Source organism: Scaptodrosophila lebanonensis, unplaced genomic scaffold (assembly GCF_003285725.1).
Source record: "Scaptodrosophila lebanonensis strain 11010-0011.00,11010-0021.00 unplaced genomic scaffold, SlebRS2 tig00000053-arrow-pilon, whole genome shotgun sequence".
NCBI lineage: Eukaryota > Metazoa > Arthropoda > Insecta > Diptera > Drosophilidae > Scaptodrosophila > Scaptodrosophila lebanonensis.
The window spans coordinates 12,129,368-12,152,506 of record NW_022060548.1 but is presented as its reverse complement, the minus strand read 5'-3'; the positions used below and the strand labels follow the sequence as shown (position 1 = coordinate 12,152,506).

Here is a 23,139-nt window from a genome sequence, read left to right as displayed (position 1 = left end):
TTATGGCCAGTGGGTGCCAATCTGCGTCTGTCTTTACGCCCTCATAGTGTGTGTGAGTGTCTGAGTGGATGTGTGTCCGCGTGTGTGTGTGTGTGTGTGTGTGTGTGCTGCGGGTTGCGTTTTAACTTTAAACAACATTTATATTATCTGTGCACACGCGAGCATAGTAGGAAGCTGGCATCCAAAAATCTCCAAGCCCCTACCCCCACTCCATCGTCCATTTAGTTTTCGGCGCCACCGTCTACCGTCTGCTGTGGCAAGTTTTTATTTCTATTTGTTGCTGTTGTTGTTGCTGTTGTCTGCGCGCAAATATGGCTAACCCACACGGGTCGCTCGGCAATGGCAACCGCTTTAAATTGTTGTTACATTGATGCTCTTCTACTCGCACTGTGCCATGTTGTAGCTTCATATGTATCTACATATGTAATACCGTTTCAGTTTCAGTTTCATAACTAAAAACCCATAAAACAAAATTGTGTGTGCATGCGGGGCCATCGCTGTTATAATAAGCATACATACATATGCTTATATATGCTCTAGATACCCTCTACAGTAGGCCCCAATTAAATGTAAATTGAACGCCCACTCACTCGCTCTCGAAACTAACAAATATAAGCGGTCGATACACATAGTTATATGCAGATTTGTATATATGTACATATGTAAAACAAGAAACGAATGCTAGAGTCGAGCGGGCACAACTCTTAAATACCCTGCACCTACTCTAACGAAAATGAAGTACATTTAAAAATATATGTATTTAAAAAAAGAATTTACAAATAAATTAAATTTATTAAATAAATTAAATTAAACAATAAGTGGAGACATATGTTTATATAAAATTGAGTTCGAAATTCCAAGAATTACGGGAGTTATGAAAGATCGCTAATAGCGGGGGATTGGCGGGAGCATCAAACAAGAAAAAAGCAACAAAAAAAAACAAACTTTTCCTTTCTCGGGCTTAGGAGAATCTTGGTACCAAGTTTGTTTATTCCTGTGTTCATACGGATAAACAGACAGACGGACATGGATATATCGACTCGTCTTGTCAAACCAATCAATAATAAAACTAATATACTCTTCTACCCTTTGAATGCAAGGTATAATTAGTGAAGAAAACTATTCAAAAATACATACACAAAACATGAATAATTGTTACGTACAACGAAATCAAACTATCATTTTGTGGTTTTCATTTCATACTACGAGTACTAACTTCAAATTTTCAATCAGTAATGAATCAAATTTCGAGTGATAATTCACATCAGATTAAAATCGTAATATTGAAGGCGCCGTTTGATTATTTTAGTGAGTAATTGGCAGTAATATTAATTTAAGTATGGCTATAAAGTTGACTAGAACAGTTTAATTTAAATAAATAGAAATGAAAATGTTCGTATGTTCAGCCATTTATCTATTGGTTGCATTAAAAATACCGACCTCCTCCCACTTAACCAAAGCTGCTTAAACTTCATTAGTCGATTTAATTATATTAGTAAATAATTAAATACCTATACAAAACCTAGATATAGCAGCTAGCTGAAGGCACTGTAGGCACCAACTACTTTCGAGATACTGATTTATAGTTTCTTGATAAAACCGCCTTTGCTGTTGAAATTTCGAATGAATTATTAAACAGACTCATTTACACACTCAAACTCGATTTGTGTGGTGATTTAAACCCACTAGTGGATTTCAGGATGCGTTCTCTTTCAATTTCGACCGTTTTTTTCTAACGTGAAAATTTGCTTTCAATTGCTTTCTGCTTTCTACTATATGCGAACAAATATGGCTGTTGTTACCATTTTAGCCACTTTTACTGTAAATCTGCACCACTCATGGTAAATATGAGCGCAGATGTGTGTGTGTGTGTTGTATACTATTGTATGCTCTCACATATATGTATGCACAAACATATGGAGCTGGAGGGAAGGCCGGCTGAGCAGTTGTTTTGTGAAAAAGTTTTGGGCAAACTGCAAAAAAAGATGTGGAATTAATTTGGAGCGACAACACTTGAAACTGAAACTGAAATTGTGTTTGTCTGCGCGCACACAAAACATAAAACCTTTCATTCATGCTATTTACAAAACTAGCACTAATTATACAGTTATATGCAGTTATATGCTTTAAGGGCCTTTATAAATTTCGGCCACGTTTCCGTTTCGTTCGCTCCTCGCATTATCTCGACGCGGCACGAAATGGGGTAATTAACGTGCTCGAACGGAACGGAACGGAACAGAGCCGGCGACTTGAAGTGAGAGCGCGCGCGCGCGGCCAAAGCGAAGGAAGTCAGTGAATGGATAAAGGTGGGCCAGTACTTGAGGTGGTGCGGTGTGGTGTCGAGGAGGTGTGGAGGAGGTGGGGCTGGCTGAGGCATCAGCTGCATTGCTTCGGTCTAGAGAGAACATTAAAACGCTGCTGTTGCGCCTGAGCAGCTGCAACACCTGCAGACAACTGACTGAGCATTGCATACTGCGCACAGCAAACCCCCTCCCCTCCGCCGCCGCCGCCGCCTCCGCCTCCCGCTCCCGTCTTGCCAGTCGCCATGACCTGCTCTGTTACCCTCACTTTGTACACAGGACGTATACGTAACTTTTGTAATTAAAAGCAGCGCAGTGCAGAAGGCGACGCCTGACGGCAGCGAAAACAAAGCAGCCATGCAAAAACGACTGCAGATTGTTACTTGCGCTGGAGAGGGGCAAGGGGCAGGGGGTAGGGGGTAGGGCTTAGTAGGTTTTAGTTTGTGCTTTAGTGGGTGTTTAAACAAAGCGCTGAAATGTGCACAATAGTTTTTGGTCTTGGTTTGGTCGCCACCAACACCAACACCATCACCAGCACCAGCACCAACGCCATCATCATCAGTCCGTTGTCGGTGTTAGGGGTTAAATGCGGTTGAGAAGCGCTGTGCGTGGCTTTGCAGCTCCCGGCATTGTCTGTGAATGGCGGACGCGCCAGCTGGCAAAACGACTTAGACGGGTATATTTCTTTCTTTCTGTTGCTTGCCGAGAAAAAGACAACGGCACGCCATAGCTGAAAGGTTCAACGGGGTCTCCATGGCACAATTTGTTAGAGTGTTGCACGTTAGGTTATATTGGGAATAGGATTCGGTCTGGGAAATGTAATAGAAGACGAGGCTTTGAAGGATTCCTTACAACTTACTCGAGGCTTAGTTCATTTCATCAACAATTCAGATTAACGTCGCCTGACTACAGCAAAGCAGAACTCAGTTAAGCTCCCCAACTGAGTAGTTGCTGTATTTCTTAGACTATAACAGCATGCATTTGTCTATAAATATATCCTTATATTTAATTTTCAGAATAACAAGAGTGCAAAGTATGCTTGAGGAGGAGTTGCAATTAAACCAAACATTCAGATGAACCAAAAGACAGACAAGGACTGCAAAATTGGATTTATCCCGTCATGTCGATCCTGCTCTGCGCGTCATCAGGTGAGCGCCCCCCTTTAATTCTCACTTAATGTTCAATATTTTCCAACTCTTATACTTTTTATCCATTAAACTTTTATCAATCCTTTTTTACAAAAACCATAGCGCTTGAAACATTTTATAATAGGTTCTAATTATTTTTTTTAATGAAAGTAACTTAACAAATTTAAGGAAATTCTCTTTTTTCCAATTTTTGAGCTTCAAAAGTTTATCATAGTGTTTTTATTTACACTTTCAATATTTTTAAGCAACATTCATAGTGTGTAGTCCCGCCTTTTTACTTCATAGATTCGATTGGGCATTGTATCATACAGTTTTCCAATAAAATCGTATGCACCTATAACATTTGTACTACCATTCCAATACTACTGAGGCCTTTTCAGGTTTCTACAAGTATGTCGTCTCAGAGTTTGCAATGAAGTGCTTTTGAATGGGTATTTAGTAAAATCTACAAAGTTAAACATTTTAGTATTAAATTTAAATTGCAAATAATTTATTAGTTGAATTAAGAGCAGAATTAAAAAACATATGCCAACATATTAGCAAGCCAGTTAATCACCTTGCTAACTTCCAGCTTCAATTAATTGGCTTGTTAAATATTTATTAACAATTTCAAATTATGAAATGAACGAGCAGCTGAACAGTTTTGATATTTTCGCATCAGTTAATTATGAAATGAAAATTGTCGAGTATTATTGAAACGAGTTTGTTTATTGCGCTTTAATGAAGCGCAAATGGTTCAATTGTTTTAAGCTAATACCAGCAGGGATGTACACATTAGCAACCGCCAAGCTTTAGAAGCTAATTTGTGTGGCTTACACCTTAATCCCTTAATCAATTTCAGTTTAGCAGCCCACAATTTAATACCTGTTCGAACACACGTAGCTCTGCGTACAATTTGCAATCTTTGGCACTGCCAGAGGCCCATTGTGTGATGATGCCGCATTCTAGTACTCGTATCTCTTGGACCGATTCCATAACTGGAATCGCGCCCACTTGATGAGCCAGAGCCTGAGCCTGCACGCATTGTTGAACTACCCCCAGGGCCAGATCTAGGGCAGGCAGGACCAGAGTAGGCAACAAACTACGTGCAGAGCAAATAGCCAAGTTTAATTGATAAAGTTTTTGATAAAATGACGCCGCATTAAATCCAACTGCCTGTCACTGGCGGCCCAACAGAAGCAGCAGCAGAAAAAGCAACAGCCACAGGACCGCAAAAAAAGGACACACGCACGCAGAAAAAGAGAAAAAATGACACAGTGAAAGCAAAAACGAAAACAATATGTTCTGCTTTAACTCTGTACGCGTTTTTCTTGTTGTTGTTATTTTTGCTGCTCCTGCTGCTGTTGCTCCTGCTGCTGCCCTTCACATTTACGTGAGTCCTGAGCACTTATTCCCTCAATGCTCGTTTATTCAATCGCAGGCAACTACTTCTCATGCCGGACGCAATCAATGCAAAACAAAAATTTTATTTTGTCACTTCATTGACAACATAAAAATGTATAAGGTTGTTCATGTATATATGTATGTGCATACATATGTATGTATGGCAGATATATGTATATGCTTATATCCAATACCCATCAGACGAACGGACGCACGCACTCGAAGGCAGACACACGTGCAGCCATCAGGTCGATTGGCAAATGACTGTCATGTGCCTGAGGATGGGAATATGAGTGTGCGTGTGTGTGTGTGTATATGTGTGTGTGTGCGCTTGAGAGTTCCTTGGCATATCCTTGCTGTTGGTCACGTCGTGCTTTGCTTTGCTTTTATTAAAAACGCCATGCAGAGCACATTACAAGTTAATAATTCCCGTGCCGAGCCCGAGCATGAACGTGTATATTTTTTGTGTGTGTGTGTATGTGCCGTTAACCTGCCACAAATATGATGCTCCCGCCACAGACACTCACAGAAATATTTGTCAACTTTATTAAATTAAGACCAACACAAATATGGTGGCAATTAAGAAAAACAAGTGTCCACATTCTACACATTTTCATTTCGCATTTCAAAGACAAACATCAATCAATCGAATTATTATTATTATTAAACGAAATTTATGTCAATTGCACTGTACTTTTAAAAGTTATTTTATGTACATAGTAAAAATTTTATAATAAATAAAAAAAATTATTTTCAATACGTGCGTAGAGATAAAGATTTAAAAATAGAGTTGAACTCCCCGAAGTTTACATTTATAGGTAATAATTAATCAAACAGCATTGTTAGCAGAAATTCTTCAATTCCTAATAAAATATAATAACTTTTTTTTATTATACTGTTATATTTATACCTTAAATTAAACTTAAAGTTAAATGCAACTTAAACCAGGTGTTTAGTCTTAATTGAAATATAATACCAGAAATAATAAATTAAATACATCAAAAGACTTAATAATTTAACTGCAAATATGTTTGCTACTGCTATATAAAATTTACAAAAAATTGGAAAAAAATTAAGCTACTAAAATTAGTAAAAAGAACGATGATGACGCTGCGAATTAAGACATAAAAGATAAAAGAAAACAAACCGTCCAGTGCGGTGTTCTTTTGATTTTCTTCTCATTTCCATTGCATACTTTTAGGATCTATTTGGCTGCAAATGCCAGTTTTGTAATGTTTTATTACTTTGTCTTATTAATTATTTAGTTATTCATTATAGCCACATACCATTTCTGAGAATGCGAACTTTTGTGCGCACTTGTCTGGCGTTAAATAAATTTTATAAAATTATGGAAACGACAAATTGTTTTTGCTGAGTGCAGGAAGACAGAGAGCCGCTGGCGATGGCGGTATCAGCCGGCGAACAGCTGAAGAAAAGCAGCTGCCATATGCCTCACATCTTGCCGTGGTCGTCGTGGTGCTTTTCACGCTTTGTTTGGCCACCTCTCTGCCTTCCCGCATCCCTGGCTTCCTGTCTTCCTGCCTGCCTGGCTGCCTGCTTGCTGGCTGCTTGACTGCCTGTTCAGCCAGTCGGCTGAAATATTTTGCCCTTTGGCCAAGCGCAACATGAAACGAATAATTTTTATTATGCTCCCACTGCAATGCGGGGCTACACACAAACACACACACATACACACCCATACTCGTGTATAGATATAGCCAGCACAACACACAGATAGACATGACGAACGAATAATGGCGTTTATGTTCGAAAATACATTTATCCAATGGGCGGCCATATGCCAGCATCAGCATCGGCTCGGCATCAGAGTCAGACCCATAGTTGGATTCAGAGTCGGAGTCAGAGGCGGAGGTGAAGACGGAGGTGGAGACGGGGGCGGAGAGCGTCAAAGCCATGGCGTGCGGCCTTTTGCTCTGCGGCTATGGCAGTTGACACAAATTGTCAGTTCATCAACGCCTACCGTACCGGTGGCTCTGCCTGTGGCCTGCGCGCGCGCGCGTGTGTGTGTGTGTGTGTGTGTAGGGTTGGGGGTGTGGATGTGGGTGGCACCTTCGTTAGGGACACACACATGCACATAAATATCGGCCCTGGCCCTATAGTCATTGCCATATTGAGTTGAGTTGAGTTGAGCTGAGCTGAGCTGTTTGGTGCGTGCTGTCGTTATTTTTCCTTGCTATTGTCGTTGTTGTTGTTGTTGTCGTCATTCCTTCAAGTTCTAGTTCATTGCCAGCCATTCATTGCCTCTTTCAGTTGGCTGGCCTCTGCAGGAGTATATACTAGTATATGCATTGTCATTGTTATTAACTTTTTATGGCTTATTGTATAAGCGACACAAATCCAACTCTCTGACACGTGACCGGTATCAAGTCAAAAATTTAACATTAATTAAATGTGGCACGCACATAAACGCGATCATGTCATCAATAACACATCTTAACCCATGAACAAACCTCTGTAATAATTTATGCTGGGAACCAATTAATTGAGCGCAGGCTTTAACATTCTCTATGCACCACGCGCATCAATTATCAACCTTTTTGGGGAAACTTTTCATAGTTTTTTTTTTTTTTTTTTTAGTTTAAAATTGAATTTGAAAACTTTGTTGCGACCACTGTTTTGGCTTCCTTTTTTTCCTTTTTTATTTAGCTTAATAGCACACATCTGTCAGGTCACAATCGATGGCTGCTTTCTATTATTTTACGTATTATTAACAATATATGAGTTTTAAATTACTCTGCACGCTTACTCTTTTGCAACTCTTTTGATAAGCACCTGACTCGGTAAGCGAGCTGGACACCATTCCCAGTTGAATGCAAACTTTAGCAAACTTTTCTTATTTTCCATTAAAAACTAACATTTTAAAAATGGGCCAAAGGGAAAAGTACTTAGCTCTAATAGCTGGCAAATTTTGTTGGCTCCAACGGGCTAAATGAATCACGGATTAAATTTTTATAGTACCTTTTTCTGCCATTATGCAAGTAATGGTAAATTAATTTCAATTAGGATTGAAACTAAAGTTTACGAACAATTTATTATGTATTACGAGTATATAAACGGCCGGGTTGATGATAAAAAAACTATACTTTAATTTTTACAAATATATAGATTCTTTTCTGATAAATAATTGTTCTACGAAAATAAATATTCAAAGAATAAACTGAACATGTAGGCTAAGGCAAAAAAAAAAAGTTTCTAATGGCTCTATTTAATTTCTTTTAGTTTTTTGTCGGACTGCGCCGAAGATTCTTTTCTTACAAGTCGCACATTCCTTCTTAAAACACTAGACAGAACGAAACACAAGTATTTTATGGTAGTTTATGAAGATTTGTAGCGCATATCTAAAATATTTATAAAATTGATAATTGAAAATGCGAAACAAATTAGAGAAACAATTGGTATCGTAAAAAAGCAATATTTTAAAATGTTGCGGCTTGGACAGAAGGACATCGACTGAACGTTTAGTGTTGTAATTATTGGCAATGTCTATTTAACTAACCTTCATTTATTTACAAAACGTGGTGATAATGATAACAGCCTTTGAAAGTTGCAAACCGAGCAAACAATTGTCGGTCGTTCTCGGCGCTTCTCATGAACTTTACAACGCAGTTAGGATAGAAAAGGTTGCGGATGACTTGGCAACCCCAAATTGCAAACTCATCCATGAAATTTCTGGAAACCCATTACATGGTCTAAACATCTAAAGGGCAAATGAATGCCTAGAATGCTGTACGAGTGTAGTTGATGATGACGTCGAAAGACTAATCAAAGCACGCCCACAAAATTGACACCTTCTAGCCAAGCGAGTGTGCGTGAGTGCGTGTGTGTGTGTGTGTGTGTGGGTAAGCCTGTGTAAATATTCAATTAACAAAAGGCATTATAACTTTATAAGTTGGGCCACAAAAAGTTTTCATGCTCATTCGAACAGGAATCACAGCAAATGCTAAAAAGCAAATCAGCTGAACATGTTTCTCATTAAACGCCCCCAGCCTCTGTCCACCAGTCCCACATCGGAGTCGCCATCGCAGTCGACATAGCCCTCAATAAGCTTCGATTTGGCCGAGGCGACGATGGGGGGACGGACGGACCGCAAAATCGTAAATTGTGCGAAACGAAAATGAGATACGTAGGGCGCATACAAAAGGATTTATAAGTAAAACATTTCTGATTAGCCCCAGACCACACCGAGCGTTGTCTGGTGGCTGGTCACGGCTGGGCTTTGCCTGGCTTATGAATTTGCCAAGTGTAGCCCCTGTTCCTGCTGCTGTTGTTGTTGTTGTTGTTGTTAGCAGGGTCTTCAGCACCAGAGTACATACATATATATGTATATATGTATATATATGAACACTTTTAGTGTGGGTCTGTGCGGTGGGTGTCTATTTGATGTTTTCTGCTGACCTCGCTGCGGTTCGAGAAGTACGCAAGCATAATAAAATCAAGATACCCAGAGAGACACACACCCATACACGGACTCACAGATACACTCACCCAGTTAGTCGCTCCACAGCCAAAGCCAGAGCCAAATCCAAGGCGTTCGAACGTGGAATGTGGATTGTGTTCTGGCTCTGGCTCTGGCGCTCTCTAATTGAAGTTGTGTAAACGCATTAAAGCTGATAGGAGAGTACTTGTATGTTTGTGTGTCCGATCCGGCCACAGTGCTTAGGATGAATAAAAATATTGTGTTAACTTTGACTAAGTCTCGGCAGCTCATCTCAGCTCTACTCGTATATTCCTCGCTGCTTTGAATGCTTGGGATGTGTGGATGTGTGGGTGTGTGTTTTTTTCTTTGGTTTTTTGAGAGGGCTGGACAGCGGGTGCCGAAGCTCTAAGTGTATTTGTTTCATTGCCTTGAATGCTAATGATGGGAAAATTTGCGAATTTGCGCCAGGGAGGAGGGAAAATGTGAATGCCAGTCGGTCGCCTAGTCTCATAGCATATAGCATGGTATATCCCATTCCACCTCACCCCCACCGACCCTACTCAGCCAGAAGCCGAGTCGAGTTGGATCTGCTGGAAATGCTAATGATGTAAAAAGCTCGAGCGCTGAAACAAACGACAACATTTCGGGCGACATCATCGTCGACGAAATGAGGAAACTGACTTAACTTAATTGAAGTTGCCTTTGCTTCACTGCCTGTCTGTCTGACTGGCTATATATGGATGGACTGACTATTTGGACATTCATTCGCCTGTAGTATGTGTTGCTGTCTGCATTTAAAAGCTACCCCGCAGTCATTCAGAGGCTGGGGCTGGGGCTGGGGCTCAGGGTGATGGCTATGGCGATGGCAATGGCAATGGCTATGTGATCGGAAGCGCACTCGAAGTGATTTCGTAATTAATGAATTAGTGGAGAGGGTATTAGTGGGGCTTAACGGCAGGCTAATGCAGATTGAGAGCAATTGCGCAGTTGTTCTTCCTGCTCTCGGTGTCGGGGGACGAGGGAGGAGGCAGGGAAGGGGCGGTAATGGTACTTAAACACACACACACACACATCCCTCCTCCTCCCGAATGCATTCAAAAATTGCACTTAAATCTACCAAACAAGTGGTTGCTTGTTAGCGTCCGCTAATGTCGGAAATGCATTATTTATAAGCAATTCCTGAAACAAGCAAGTAAAACCCGCGATTCTTTGCCAGACACTATTTGTGCAGCCTCTCTTTAACATTTATTTATTTATTTATACTATGTATTTAATGCTAGCCTAAAGTTAGAAACTTACGGCTAACAGCGTTTGAATAGCTATGACTACCAGAATCTTAAGCTATTACAATCAATGAAAGAGTACAAGTATTCTCTTTAAAATAAGTATTACTTGTATTAACAATTCACAGTTTTAAATTTTAATTTAATTTTATTTGTTAATAGTTCCAATCATATTATATTCAGATTTTGTGCGTTTCCTTGATTTGTTTTATTGATTTTTTGTTTCATAAACAAATGATCCCTCAAAAGTCTCAACTTGAGCAAAATTGCTGTATTTTCTCGGCCGAGTGCTTCTTATGCCACGACATTTTAAATAAAAGCCATTCCTAAAATCCTATAATTTTTGTGATGCGCCCACGCTGGCGAACCTTGCGTTAAGCTACTTACAGAAGTATCTATGTTTTCGTTTTTGTTAAAGTTTTTCACATTTTTAAAGTAAGAAAGCTTTTTGTGATGCTGCTGACTGATGTTTTTTATAATTTTGGGAGATTTAAAATGTCAGAACCTTGTTGGCAGAGAAGTAAAATGAAATGCTGCACCCATTTGGGATGTTGACTGCCATTAACCTCACCCTGCTGGAGCGTTGGACTTCATAAAAGTTAGTGTGGATGGCATGGATTGAGAAAAGGCAACTTCTAAGCTACATTTGCGACAGCAGGAGATTTGAAGAGCTGCTATCGCACTGAAATTCATATTTGAATTCGCTTTTGAATGCGAAATTGTCTTGGCTTGATTTATTAGCTTTCACTCTTGGTATTCGAGCTTATGAAGAATGAGTTGCGCTTGTGAGAATTGTCTGCAATAGTAATTTATTTGTTGATATCTAGAAATGATTCCAGTCAAGCTGCATTGAAATGTTCTCTAGCGAAAAAATACTTTTCCGAACATCACATTACTATTTGTTTTTTAAACTGAAGCAGTTGGTTTTGAAATAGGTATCAAGTTTTTGAAATCATTTTATGCTTTTACTTTTTTGTTCAATATTTAAATTCAACTTGAATGTGAAATCTCACTTACTTTAAGAATATTAAAGGAAGAAAATAATTCTGTCATTTCAAAACTACTATAAATAATTTTCAATATAATTGTCTTTTCCAAAAAGATATTAAAAATATGTACATTTTTCCATTAAGCTTATTACTAAAAGCAGATTTAACTAAAACGCCACACACTTGTTTCATCTCCGGTTCTTTCCAATCTGAAAACTCTGCCTCAAACTCGCTTTTAACTGAACATATTTTTTCTACACTTACACTCTACATATCCACTTGCTACCCTTACCTTACTCTTACTTATATATTACAATATGCAATTCCACTATTAAGTATTTTTCCGCTAATCATTAAATTAAACTTTTATTTTTTTATTTGCAACAATTTGGTTGTACTTGTACTTTCCTAATACTGTTCTGAATAAGGAAACACGAATCCTACGCTTGTTCTGCATATTCTGATATTGCAATTATTAGAAACTTCAGGAAACTTTACTCGTATTTGCCATCCTTGGGATGTTGAAAGCCACTGCTAATGTTGCCTAATTCGCGCACACAGAACTTTGGAAGTTTTCGCTTTAATCGCCATTATATTCGAGCTGTGCTCATCAGCTTAAAGCCAGCAGCACTCAGCACACGCAGCTGTATTCGCACTGGTCTGGCCAAAAATGTGCAGCACTTCCGGTTCGTTAACTCTGATGTAGATGCAAGGATCGTGCGGGTCTGGCACTCAACACGGCCGACAGGACCATCAGCCAGCGCCACAGACATGCACACATAATGATGCTCCATTAGCGTGTAACATATTTTAATTAGCCAAATAAATTTACAATGGCCATGCCGGAGAGCTGCCGGCTGGGCTCTGGAGTTCCTCCAAAATGTGGTTGAGATTTGCTTAAAATGCTGCCAAGCACAAGTACAAGTATATGTTTTTTTATCTGCTGAGGACTTATCAGTTTATAGCTTGCACCCGAAAAAATAGAGGAAGCGAAGTATGAGGCAAGGTACAATGGGGCATTGGGCCCCAGACGTCTCTTTAATTTCACTTAACGTTTAACCTGCTGCCATTAATCGCGCGCAATTAACGCAACCCAGGCCGAGCGTTTAACGACTGCCGGCAATAGGGCAAGCAAATTCGAGCATGTGAGCTAGAGAGTTGTAGGCACACACCCACTATTCACGTGCTATGTACAAGTATGTGTATTCGTATACATATGTATGTACATGCGATACATATATTAAATTAGCCTGGCAGCGCGAAGTCAACGCGCGAATCCTGCATTAATGGCCAGAAAGCTGGCAAAGCTGGCAAAGCTGCTGACGTGGCCCCGAACGTCACGGCGTGTCTCTTGATAAATGGCCAATAATTCTTATAGTACTTTACCCGAAACTCGGAGGCGATAATATGGGGACCGACTCTGCCTTCAGCTCCCTGCCGGGTCTTGCCTGGTCTGGTTTCCGCATTTGCCTTGCTTTGCCTTTTCCGCCGCAACGGGCCAACTCGAAAATGAAAACGAAATAAATTGCTGGCATGTAACCTTGAGCGTGTGTTGTGGCTATTATCATTTGTAATTTGCAGCAATTAGTTGAAGCTCAAAAATTCTAAAGCAAACTTTGTCGACAACAACAAACAAGAGCGAGCCAACAACCAACAGCAGGCCACGTGGCACAACGACTAGGCTTAGACGCTGTTGGAGGCGCAAACAGTCAGGCAGTCGCCTACTAGTCCAGGAACAGGAAAAAATTTATTGGCCGGCCCTCCTTGCATATTTATAAGGCACATTAAATTAATTTACGCATGTTTTTCATGTACACACAGTATACTCGTAGTTAAGCAGAGTATAATATGAATGCTCGTCCCATGTTTGTTCAGTAAATAGCGCAAAGCATTTACACCTACCTTGAGGCCCTTTAACTTCTGGGCTGGAGCTTCGCGCCGGGCTTCTCTGGGCTCCTCTGGGTTTGGGTGCTGACGCACGCTTATGACCGTTTACGCAAATAAGCATTTGGAACAATTGCAACAACAATTAGTGCTTTGTAGTATTGATATAAGCGACATTGAGGCCAGGGAAAACATTCACCAATATGGTGTATGATTATAACACAATATGCCCACAAAACCACCCACGCCCAGCCTAATTATTTATTTAGGCCACCGGTCTCACCAGTTGGCCGTAAGCAAATCAATTTGGTCGAAAAGTTCCGAAGTTACTTCCGACTGCATTGCTCCACAGCTGACCCCTTAATGTCAAGGCAGGACCTTGCTAAAGTTTGACACTCTTATAACCACTTTTTTCATTTTAATCAGACACTTCACATCTTAATACCTTCAATGGCCAGAGAGCGTTAATTGTGTTTAATAATATGAATGGCAAACTGCAGGAACATCTGTTAATTGATTAATGAACCAGAAATTTGTTAACACTTTAATTACATCAGCCACAGAATTTTCAGTTAGTTTTTGCTCAAAAAGCCACAATTTCTGTTCAACTTTAAATTCAATTAAATTATTATTTTTTTGCAATTATTAATTTGATTGTGTTGAGAATCGGCCTACAGCTTTTGGCCAAAAGCGACAGTGTCACATTTATTACCAACACACTTACAGCATTTAAGAATGCAAATATTTTTGTTGTTGTAATTTAAAACGAAGGCCAGAAGGGTACACTAGTGGGAATGTATGTAACACACACAGAAGGAAGCGCGAAGGACCATCTTAAGCATATTCTTGATCAGTATAATAAGACGAGTCGATTTAGGCCTGTCCGTCCTTCCGTCTGTCTGCATGAACGCAAGGATCTCAGAAAGTATGAGAGGATATAGAACCAGCGTGTTTCAGAATTTCCTTCCCGTCTAGACATTGTGGTCTGGAATTGTTGCTGCCATCATAAGCTGGCTTCTTAGTGGGCGTTCCCTTCTCTAATCTATCCTGCAGACAAGCTAGTGTCTAGCTACCGTAACCTGCCTGTTCCTACTATGAACCACCGATCTATACCTACTCGTACATATATAGCTGCAAAATAATTGTCCCTGCACATTCCACTGAATGTCTGTAAAATTAATATGCCGCTTTCACACCCAACAGGTTTCACTGCAGGCATGCTTTTTCCTTTCAATTGCGGAAAAGGAGTGGAATATCCTTAGGATCATTTTTTTGGTCACCGCTGAAGAGCTCCTAAACATCCTGTCGCTGCAACTAAGTTAAATTGATACAAAAAATCATCATATACATATTAAGAATAAAGAATTGTAATAATATGTTATTAATATAATAATTATTAGAAATGTACTTCAAAAATTGTTTTAATTAACTTTTTATATTAAGTAAATTTTTATAAAAATAAAATGTATAAAAACAAATGTTAAATAGCACTAAAAAATATACAATATTTCAATTTTTATTAAACAGCTGGAATTATTAATTTATTATTTAATAATTTATTATTTCCCTACTAAAGGGCCGGCAGGCAAACTTGAATTTCGTTTTTCGGATTTTGCATATGAATTTCCATGGCCTGCCTGTACTCAGGCACCAGGCGAACATAAATGAACAGCAAGTACTCGTAAACAAGCCGGCTGGAATTAAAATGATCAATGAAAACATAAATCAGCTGCATTGCAAAATATAAACAAGCTCGGGTCCTCCTATTGGTTGAAGGTGGATGTAAACAAAAGCGATCCTAACGGTGCATTGCAAAAAGTAAACAAGCGGCAAATGTAAACAATAAACAAAAATCAGCTGCGAGTAAACAAACCGGGGTCCTCCTATTGGTTGAAGGTGGATGTAAACAAAACCGATCATTACTGTGCATTGCAAAATGTCAACAAAAAACAGCTGACTAACATGAAGTAAACAAGCAATGCATCCGCCTGCTGCTCATTTATGTTTGCCTGGTAGACAATGGTGTTTTAGAATCTTAAACGGCAGCCTGCGCCAGCCTGGATTTAGTTTTCTCGGATTTTGCATAACTTTCGATTCATTTCGTGTATTGAAATACCAGGCGAACATAAGCGAACAGCAAGTAAGCAAGCTGGCTGGGTTTTCAATTTTCAATGTAAACAATAAACAAAAATCAGCTGCGAGTAAACAAACCGGGGTCCTCCTATTGGTTGAAGGTGGATGTAAACAAAACCGATCATTACTGTGCATTGCAAAATGTCAACAAAAAACAGCTGACTAACATGAAGTAAACAAGCAATGCATCCGCCTGCTGCTCATTTATGTTTGCCTGGTAGACAATGGTGTTTTAGAATCTTAAACGGCAGCCTGCGCCAGTCCGGATTTAGTTTTCTCGGATTTTGCATAGCTTTCGATTCATTTCGTGTATTGAAATACCAGGCGAACATAAGCGAACAGCAAGTAAGCAAGCTGGCTGGGTTTTCAATTTTCAATGTAAACAATAAACAAAAATCAGCTGCGAGTAAACAAACCGGGGTCCTCCTATTGGTTGAAGGTGGATGTAAACAAAAACGATCTTTACTGTGCATTTTGAAGTGTCAACAAAAATCAGCTGACTAACATGAAGTAAACAAGCAATGCATCCGCCTGCTGCTCATTTATGTTTGCCTGGTAGACAATGGTGTTTTAGAATCTTAAACGGCAGCCTGCGCCAGCCTGGATTTAGTTTTCTCGGATTTTGCATAACTTTCGATTCATTTCGTGTATTGAAATACCAGGCGAACATAAGCGAACAGCAAGTAAGCAAGCTGGCTGGGTTTTCAATTTTCAATGTAAACAATAAACAAAATCAGCTGCAAGTAAACAAACCGGGGTCCTCCTATTGGTTGCAGATGGATGTAAACAAAAGCGATCCTAACGGCGCATTGCAAAATGTAAACAATAAGCAAAAATCAGCTGCGAGTAAACAAACCGGGGTCCTCCTATTGGTTGAAGGTGGATGTAAACAAAAACGATCTTTACTGTGCATTTTGAAGTGTAAACAGAAATCAGGTGTTTAACCTTAGAAAACAATTAATGCATTCGATAAGCGGTTGCCCGCCGCCAACCTGGTTTTCGAAGTTTTTGTTTTTGTTTTTGTTTTTTATGTTTTCTCATGACTATCTTTTATGAAACGTATTTATTTAAAAGCTTATATTAATTTAAAGTTTATTATGCCATATATTTATGGTCGGGTATGTCTTTTTTGCAATTTTAACATATAAAAATATTTTGTTTTATTAATTAATTATATTGTTCACATTTTATGGGTATACGTTTATTTTGATTTCAATTGCATTTGACTTACATAAATACTAAGTAATATGATTTGAAGTTAATTTACAATATAGAACTTAACTATAACTTTTAAGAGTGTGTTATGCTTTTTTATTTATTAAAACAATTCCTTAACATAATTCCATTCATCACAAATTTGTATATATGTTGTATTTGGTTAATGAAAAGGTATAAATTTATTGACATTATATCTCAAACAATTTACTATGCTTTGTCAACATATTATATTTAATTGCATAAAATTATTATCTTAAGCAATTATCCATATTTAAAAAAATGTCTGTATATATTATTTGTTTCAATAAATTTATGTGAAATATGAAAATATTTAAATTATTAAAAACGCTTTCTTATGAATTTACCACATTTCTAAAATTAGTCTAATTGTTTCATGTATATTTGTAAATAAGTAAACTTAAATGCAAATTGAAAAATGTTACAGACAGAAGGATGCTTAAAGTACTTATATATATTTCTGATTGACATGACAATGCAGAGCCATGCCCGTTTGGTCCTACGTCTGGACATTGACCAACCTTGGTAAGTAAACTCTTCTCTTCCGTCTGTCTGGATAAGCGCCCGGATTTCGGAGATGCCTAAAATTAAAATTGTATTTGTATATTGGAATAGCCTTAAAGTTTTGTAAATCATTTATTATTATTCAATTAGGGTGAAAAAAACAATATGTCGAGAGTTTAGGCCGCAAATCAATGTTATTACTCTAATATGTTATTCTAATCGCAGCAACTAAAAACATTTTATGCAATTTTAAATTAATCCTTAGCTGAAAATAAAAAACAACATTTTTTCCATGCGTTTATTTTTATTTACGTGAAAATTACTTCCCATTTGAATTAAACATCCCTTATTTCTTTCCGAAATTATCGGGTTTAAAATAAATACTATAGTTCATTGTATTTTAAGAATATATTTTCAAAAATGTTGTTCCTGACCATAATCTGGTGGTTATATTCATTCTTTATATTCAATATTCCTAATCAGGGTTTATAGGAAAAATAATGCTTCAAAAAATGAGCAAACCATAAGCGAAAAGTTTCGCATTGCTGTTCAAATTAATGAAAAGTATTTCCCTTGTAACATTTTCTTGGAAGCGAAACACTTTTGAACTGAAATATCTTTTTAAAAAGTGATTAAAATTTCAATTAAATTGAAAACATTTAGAAATGTGAACATTCTGTTTTTAGAAAATTAACTTCATAACTTTTTGCGTTTATAATTTTAAACGCCTGCCGTGACTAGAACCATTTAAACAATTTGGTGGACCCCCAGCGAGAGACTAATTAACTGCTTAAATATTAAATAGCCACTTGGCTGAATGGCAAAAATACCAAAACAAAAAAGAAGTGCTGCTAATCATTAATTAGGCAAATTAATTAGCGCTTGTTTGTAAAAACATAACATCACTGCGAATGCTTTGTTTTCGTGGAAAACATAATTTGTTAAAATGTCGAAATCAGGTTTAAGGCTTAAATTTCTAAACATATAGTATTTTAAATGCAAATATTTGCAACAACAAGAAATAAAACTTTCAAGTGCTCGTTTAAGAATTCCTAAAGCTTTTTCAATTGCGTTCTTCAGTCACTAAAAAGGCAATAAAGCCGCTTTATTTGAATGCAATGCAATTTATATTTCTTCTTATTTGTTTTCCGTACATTTTGAGAATGGTTTGTGGAAACAGTTGTCATTTGTGTTTTTCCATTTGTTGTTTGTGTTTTCTCATTTCTGCTGACAAGGTAAGACTTAATATTAAATATTTAAAATGTAAACAAGCCGGCAAGTCTGTCAATTTGATTAGAATGCGGCCTTTGCAGAATATTAAAATTGTTGTTCCCTTTGAACTGGCAATCAGCCAGAGTTTAAGTACAGAAATGATGACACTTTTCCTCATATGTTCTTCTTCATAAATGAATAAATATAATGACAATAAATCATTAAAACCAAAATCATTTAAGTTACCAGAAAATTGTATACCAACAATACAAACAGTTGTCCACTGTCCGTCTGGTCCGAAATATTTTTAAATCAAAATTAAATGCTTGAAAAATCGAAATAGGAATGCATTTTAAAGGTTTATAAAAATGATCAAAAATGCGAATTGGTTTCAGGACAACTTCTGGTACTCTAGTACGGACCATTGGAAATGAGTTTTGAAATTATTTTTGTAATTTATATTATTTCAGTTCACTTTAAATATAGATTAAATGCCAGCTTTTTGTTAATCCTTAATTAATAATAATAAGTAGAACAAAAACAGGGATTCAATAATTTAATATGGAAATTAAGGTTTTTAATATGCCAGTTATTTTTTTTAATTGGTTTCTAGAATGTAATTAATGTATTAAAAAAAGTGTCAGCAAAAGAACCGATCTTGGAGCAACATAATTTCTGCTGTTCTTATTCAAGTGAAGAGTAGTGTAAATATTATGGCAATATTTCCTCAATCAAAGCCTTTCACTCGTAAATGCAGTCAAATTTTCTGATATCAATGAAAAGAGTTCAATGCATATTTTCTACATTTGTGTTGAAAACATTGATTGAACGATGCAGTGCTCTGTCTTGCAACTGATTTTGCGTTACTTTGCAACATTTTTATTAAATTAAATAAAATTTAGGAATGCATTTCATCGACACAGTACTACTACAATATACAAGTATAAGTAGGACAATTTATTTGATTGGGAATGCATTTGCTTTAAATTGGCATGCATTTCATTTTTGCATTTATTCTATTAAGGCCATCATGTGACATGCAGTTCGGAAAGGAAAATACAATTTGTCAGCGGTTGAGAGGAGGATGGGGAAAAGGGCGTCGGAGGCCAATTTAGGGAGGTTCCCCTGAACACGCATATAAAACATATGCTCCGCTGATGTGTGGCAGTAACATAAATAATAGATTGTGAGCCGTTAGTGCGCCCAGCACATATGCAAAACTTTTCCTCTATATTTTTTGTAGTCTTTGAGCAAATAGAGCCCACAACCCGCTCTCCGCTATCCACTTCCAGCTCTACAAGCAACTCAAGCAAATATCCCAATGCCATGCGACCTTATGTCGGGGACACATAAAGATACACACTGTTTGAGGCCCTTGCGTTAGATAAATTGCAGTTTAAACCTACTTACACACATATGTGTATGTAAATGCTGCTCCCAACACACTGAACTTTGTACACGCATGTGTGTGTGTATGTATGTGTATATATATCTATAGGGAGTCAGTGAGCCAAAAGCTGTTATGAACATTTTGTGGGCCAAATGCAAGGCTGCAATTTTGAAGGCTTGCCAAAAAGCGAACTCGCACACAGACAGAGAGATTCAGAGCGATTCAGAGCGATTCCCCCTATATATATAGACACACACACACACACACATAGTAGATCCTTAGTTGGTGTGTTTGTGTGTGTGTGTGTGTGTGTGTCTATTTATGCATGTTTGTGCCTGTGTCTGTTGGTGTAAGCCGCTCAATATAATTTTAATATACTTAGCCAACCGTAACCAAAACGGCGACATTATGCTCTGGCAGCCAACCAAAGAGCCAGAAACCGAGAGGAGCGACTTTATTATGCGACAAGCAATTGAAGCCAAGCCATGGTAAAAGTTAATACGATTTAACCAGAAAATACTTATGCAAAACACGCCATCGCGCACAACTAGGGGGCGGGCAGATACAGATACAGATACAGATACAGTCCCACAAACCCTTGAAGGATTGCGAGCGATTATTTTCACAAAAATTCTCAATGCAATTTCCTCCACACGAGTATCATTTATTTATGAAGCCGCTTTAAATGCCAGCTTGGTGTTAAAATTAAACATTTATTATTGCAAAATTGAAGGTGAAAGCTCTGCTTAAACCAATTGTTGTTGGTCTATAAATGGTTAAGTAAACCAATTCATTACTTGTATTCGAGAGCAGAAAATCCACAACAAATATTACATTTGAAGAATTTGTACGCTTAATTCATTCAATTATCACAAGTTAATGCAGAATTCAATTTACAAAGTACCAAGTACAATTATAAATACTATTTTAAAACTGTAGAAAGATACTGTTTCGCTTTAATTAGATTGCTTTTAAATATATTAATGGGTGATTGAAAAAGAGCATTTAAGAAATGTAATTTCAAAAATGTAAGCAAATACATTTCTTGTATTTCTGGATTGCACTTCTCCTAAGAATTTGTTTAATTCGATTAATTGCTTCAAAAACTCATTTAAGCCAATCAAAGGAAACCTATAGACTATACCGAAATTTGATTTCCAATACGTGGCAGAAGTAATCGCCTTATTTTTCTTCTATTGATTTCCATTGCAAGTGTAGTCATGTAAGAAAAAAATCATAAATCAGCTTTGCAGCTTTACAGACACATCGTAAAAATTGCTGCCAAAGCAAGAGTATCAAGAGCTGCAATTATTTTGTTTGGGCGTAGTGTGACCAGCTTAAATAAAGCCCGCACAAGCGTTGGTCGCATTGATCAGCACTCTTTGGATTGGTTGGGAATGGAAGTGGCTTGGCTTCGAGATAGTTACTTGTATATATTTTAGTTGTACTTTTGTCAAATCTGAATTCGATAACGCATACTACTTGTATATCTGTGTGTGTTTCAAAAAGTAATTTTTAGTGAAAGCTTCCTCCTCTCCAACACAGAGAGAAGGAGGCCCTACTGACCTTCCCAACAGATTTATATAAATTATAAATGTTAAATTGTATTTAAGACTAAGTTGAATTTGTATTTAACTATGAGTTTAATTTAAGTTACAAATACAACAGTATAATTATTAAAAAAATACACTATAAACAAAAGATGTCTGCAGATTTAACTCTTATTAAGTTGAGTTGCAAATATTTATAACTATTTTCTATCTAAAAGGACATTCCTAATCCCCCGCTTCTGGTCGTTAGAGGGACGCTTCACTGTGCCTAGCTAGACGTTTTAGTGGCAGTCAGCCACTTGGCTTCTGCCAAAAATATGTATTGGGCCACTTGACTGCGCGACGGGCGGCTGCAGGTTGCGGATTGTGGAAGACGGAGGGCGAAGGACGAAGGACGGAGTGTGAAGCGCGGGCGTCACTGTCGGGACTGTTTGCCGAGGGGTCAGAATCTTTGTGAAGCTCATGCGCTTCATGAATAATTTGCGCGTTGGCAGCTGAAGTGGCGGCCACGTCGGCGTCTGTTTTTCTCTCAAAACAATAAACAAATGCGCAAAAACATATGCAAAAGCAAAAGGGCTTATTGTCAAAAGCAACTTGTACAAACAAACATATTCAGAGAGGCAGGCTGACAGTCGGACAGGGAGACGGAGAGACAGAGAGACAGCCAGACCGACACACCCACTCGCACACACTATTCAAATGAAGTGCTTGGATTTTGTCAAACACCAACTACGAGCAACTACTAGCAACTACTAGCAACGAAAGGACTTCATGGCCGTGGCAAAAGGAGACGAATGAGGCAAGCAAATGGCTGCATGAAGCGATAAATGGCCGAGTGAGTGAACTATGCGGGTTGTGCCCTGCGCCTCTTGTGTCAATGGAAATGGCAGTGGCATCATGCAGTTCGCCTCCGCCTTTGTCACTCCACACTCCACTCCCCTCTCTAGTTGTTGGTCTTTTGGCCAAAGACAGGTCGACAAGTCATCAGTTGCCGCTGCTGGTTGCTAACAAAAACGTGTGAAAACGCATTTGGCAGCCACGTCAACATCAACAGCAGAAGCGGCATCAGCAGCAGCAGCAACTTGGCCAGAAAATCTCACTTCACCTTTGGCAAATGATAGTTTTTATCCTGCATGACTGCTGCCCTACTGTCACAGCTCCTAGCTGGCTGGCCGGCTGGCTGGCTGGCTGGCTGGCTGGCTGGCTGGATGGCAGAGTGTTTGGCGATGAGTTATGGTTGTTGCATCAACAAGGCTTTGCAGCAAAGCAAAATGAATAACAGCAGCAGGAGCGACAACATGGACTCCTTCTGGTGGAAGGTGTAAGGTAAAAGCCAACTGGCGCCACTTGGACACACACACACACACGCCTAAACACACACACACACACATACACACGGACATATATCGGCCATCAGTCGAGCAATGTCTGAGCGCCGGATAACGTGCGCACAATTCATCACGAGCTGTCATTGTGTCTTGCAAGTTTTTCGCCGAGCACCAGCCGTTGGTGCCTCATGTGTGCGCCACACTCATGCTAGGGATGGACTGACTGATTTTGAGGATATTTCAGAAAAAGGATACCCTAATCAACAAAAGAGATATTACACTACAAGTGATTTATGCAACGAGCGTTTCTTCTTGAAAAAAAACCAGCATTTGTTTGGTTTGGAATAAACTTGCGCTGCGT

General features: G+C 38.4%; 1 protein-coding gene and 1 long non-coding RNA gene across 2 annotated transcripts in view; one reads left to right on the top strand and one right to left on the bottom strand.

Moving 5' to 3' along the window:
• LOC115623341 (trichoplein keratin filament-binding protein) overlaps positions 1-14,756 on the top strand; it is a 59,077-nt gene extending 44,321 nt beyond the window's left edge. The window contains exons 2-3 of the transcript XR_003995404.1: positions 3,317-3,448; positions 14,629-14,756. The gene's annotated coding sequence lies outside the window, so the exon portion shown is untranslated. The remainder of the gene's footprint in view (positions 1-3,316; positions 3,449-14,628) is intronic.
• A 2,601-nt stretch (positions 14,757-17,357) lies between these two features.
• LOC115624160 overlaps positions 17,358-23,139 on the bottom strand; it is a 31,456-nt gene continuing 25,674 nt past the window's right edge. Inside the window, exon 3 of the long non-coding RNA XR_003995434.1 lies at positions 17,358-17,375. This is a non-coding gene — a long non-coding RNA (uncharacterized LOC115624160). The remainder of the gene's footprint in view (positions 17,376-23,139) is intronic.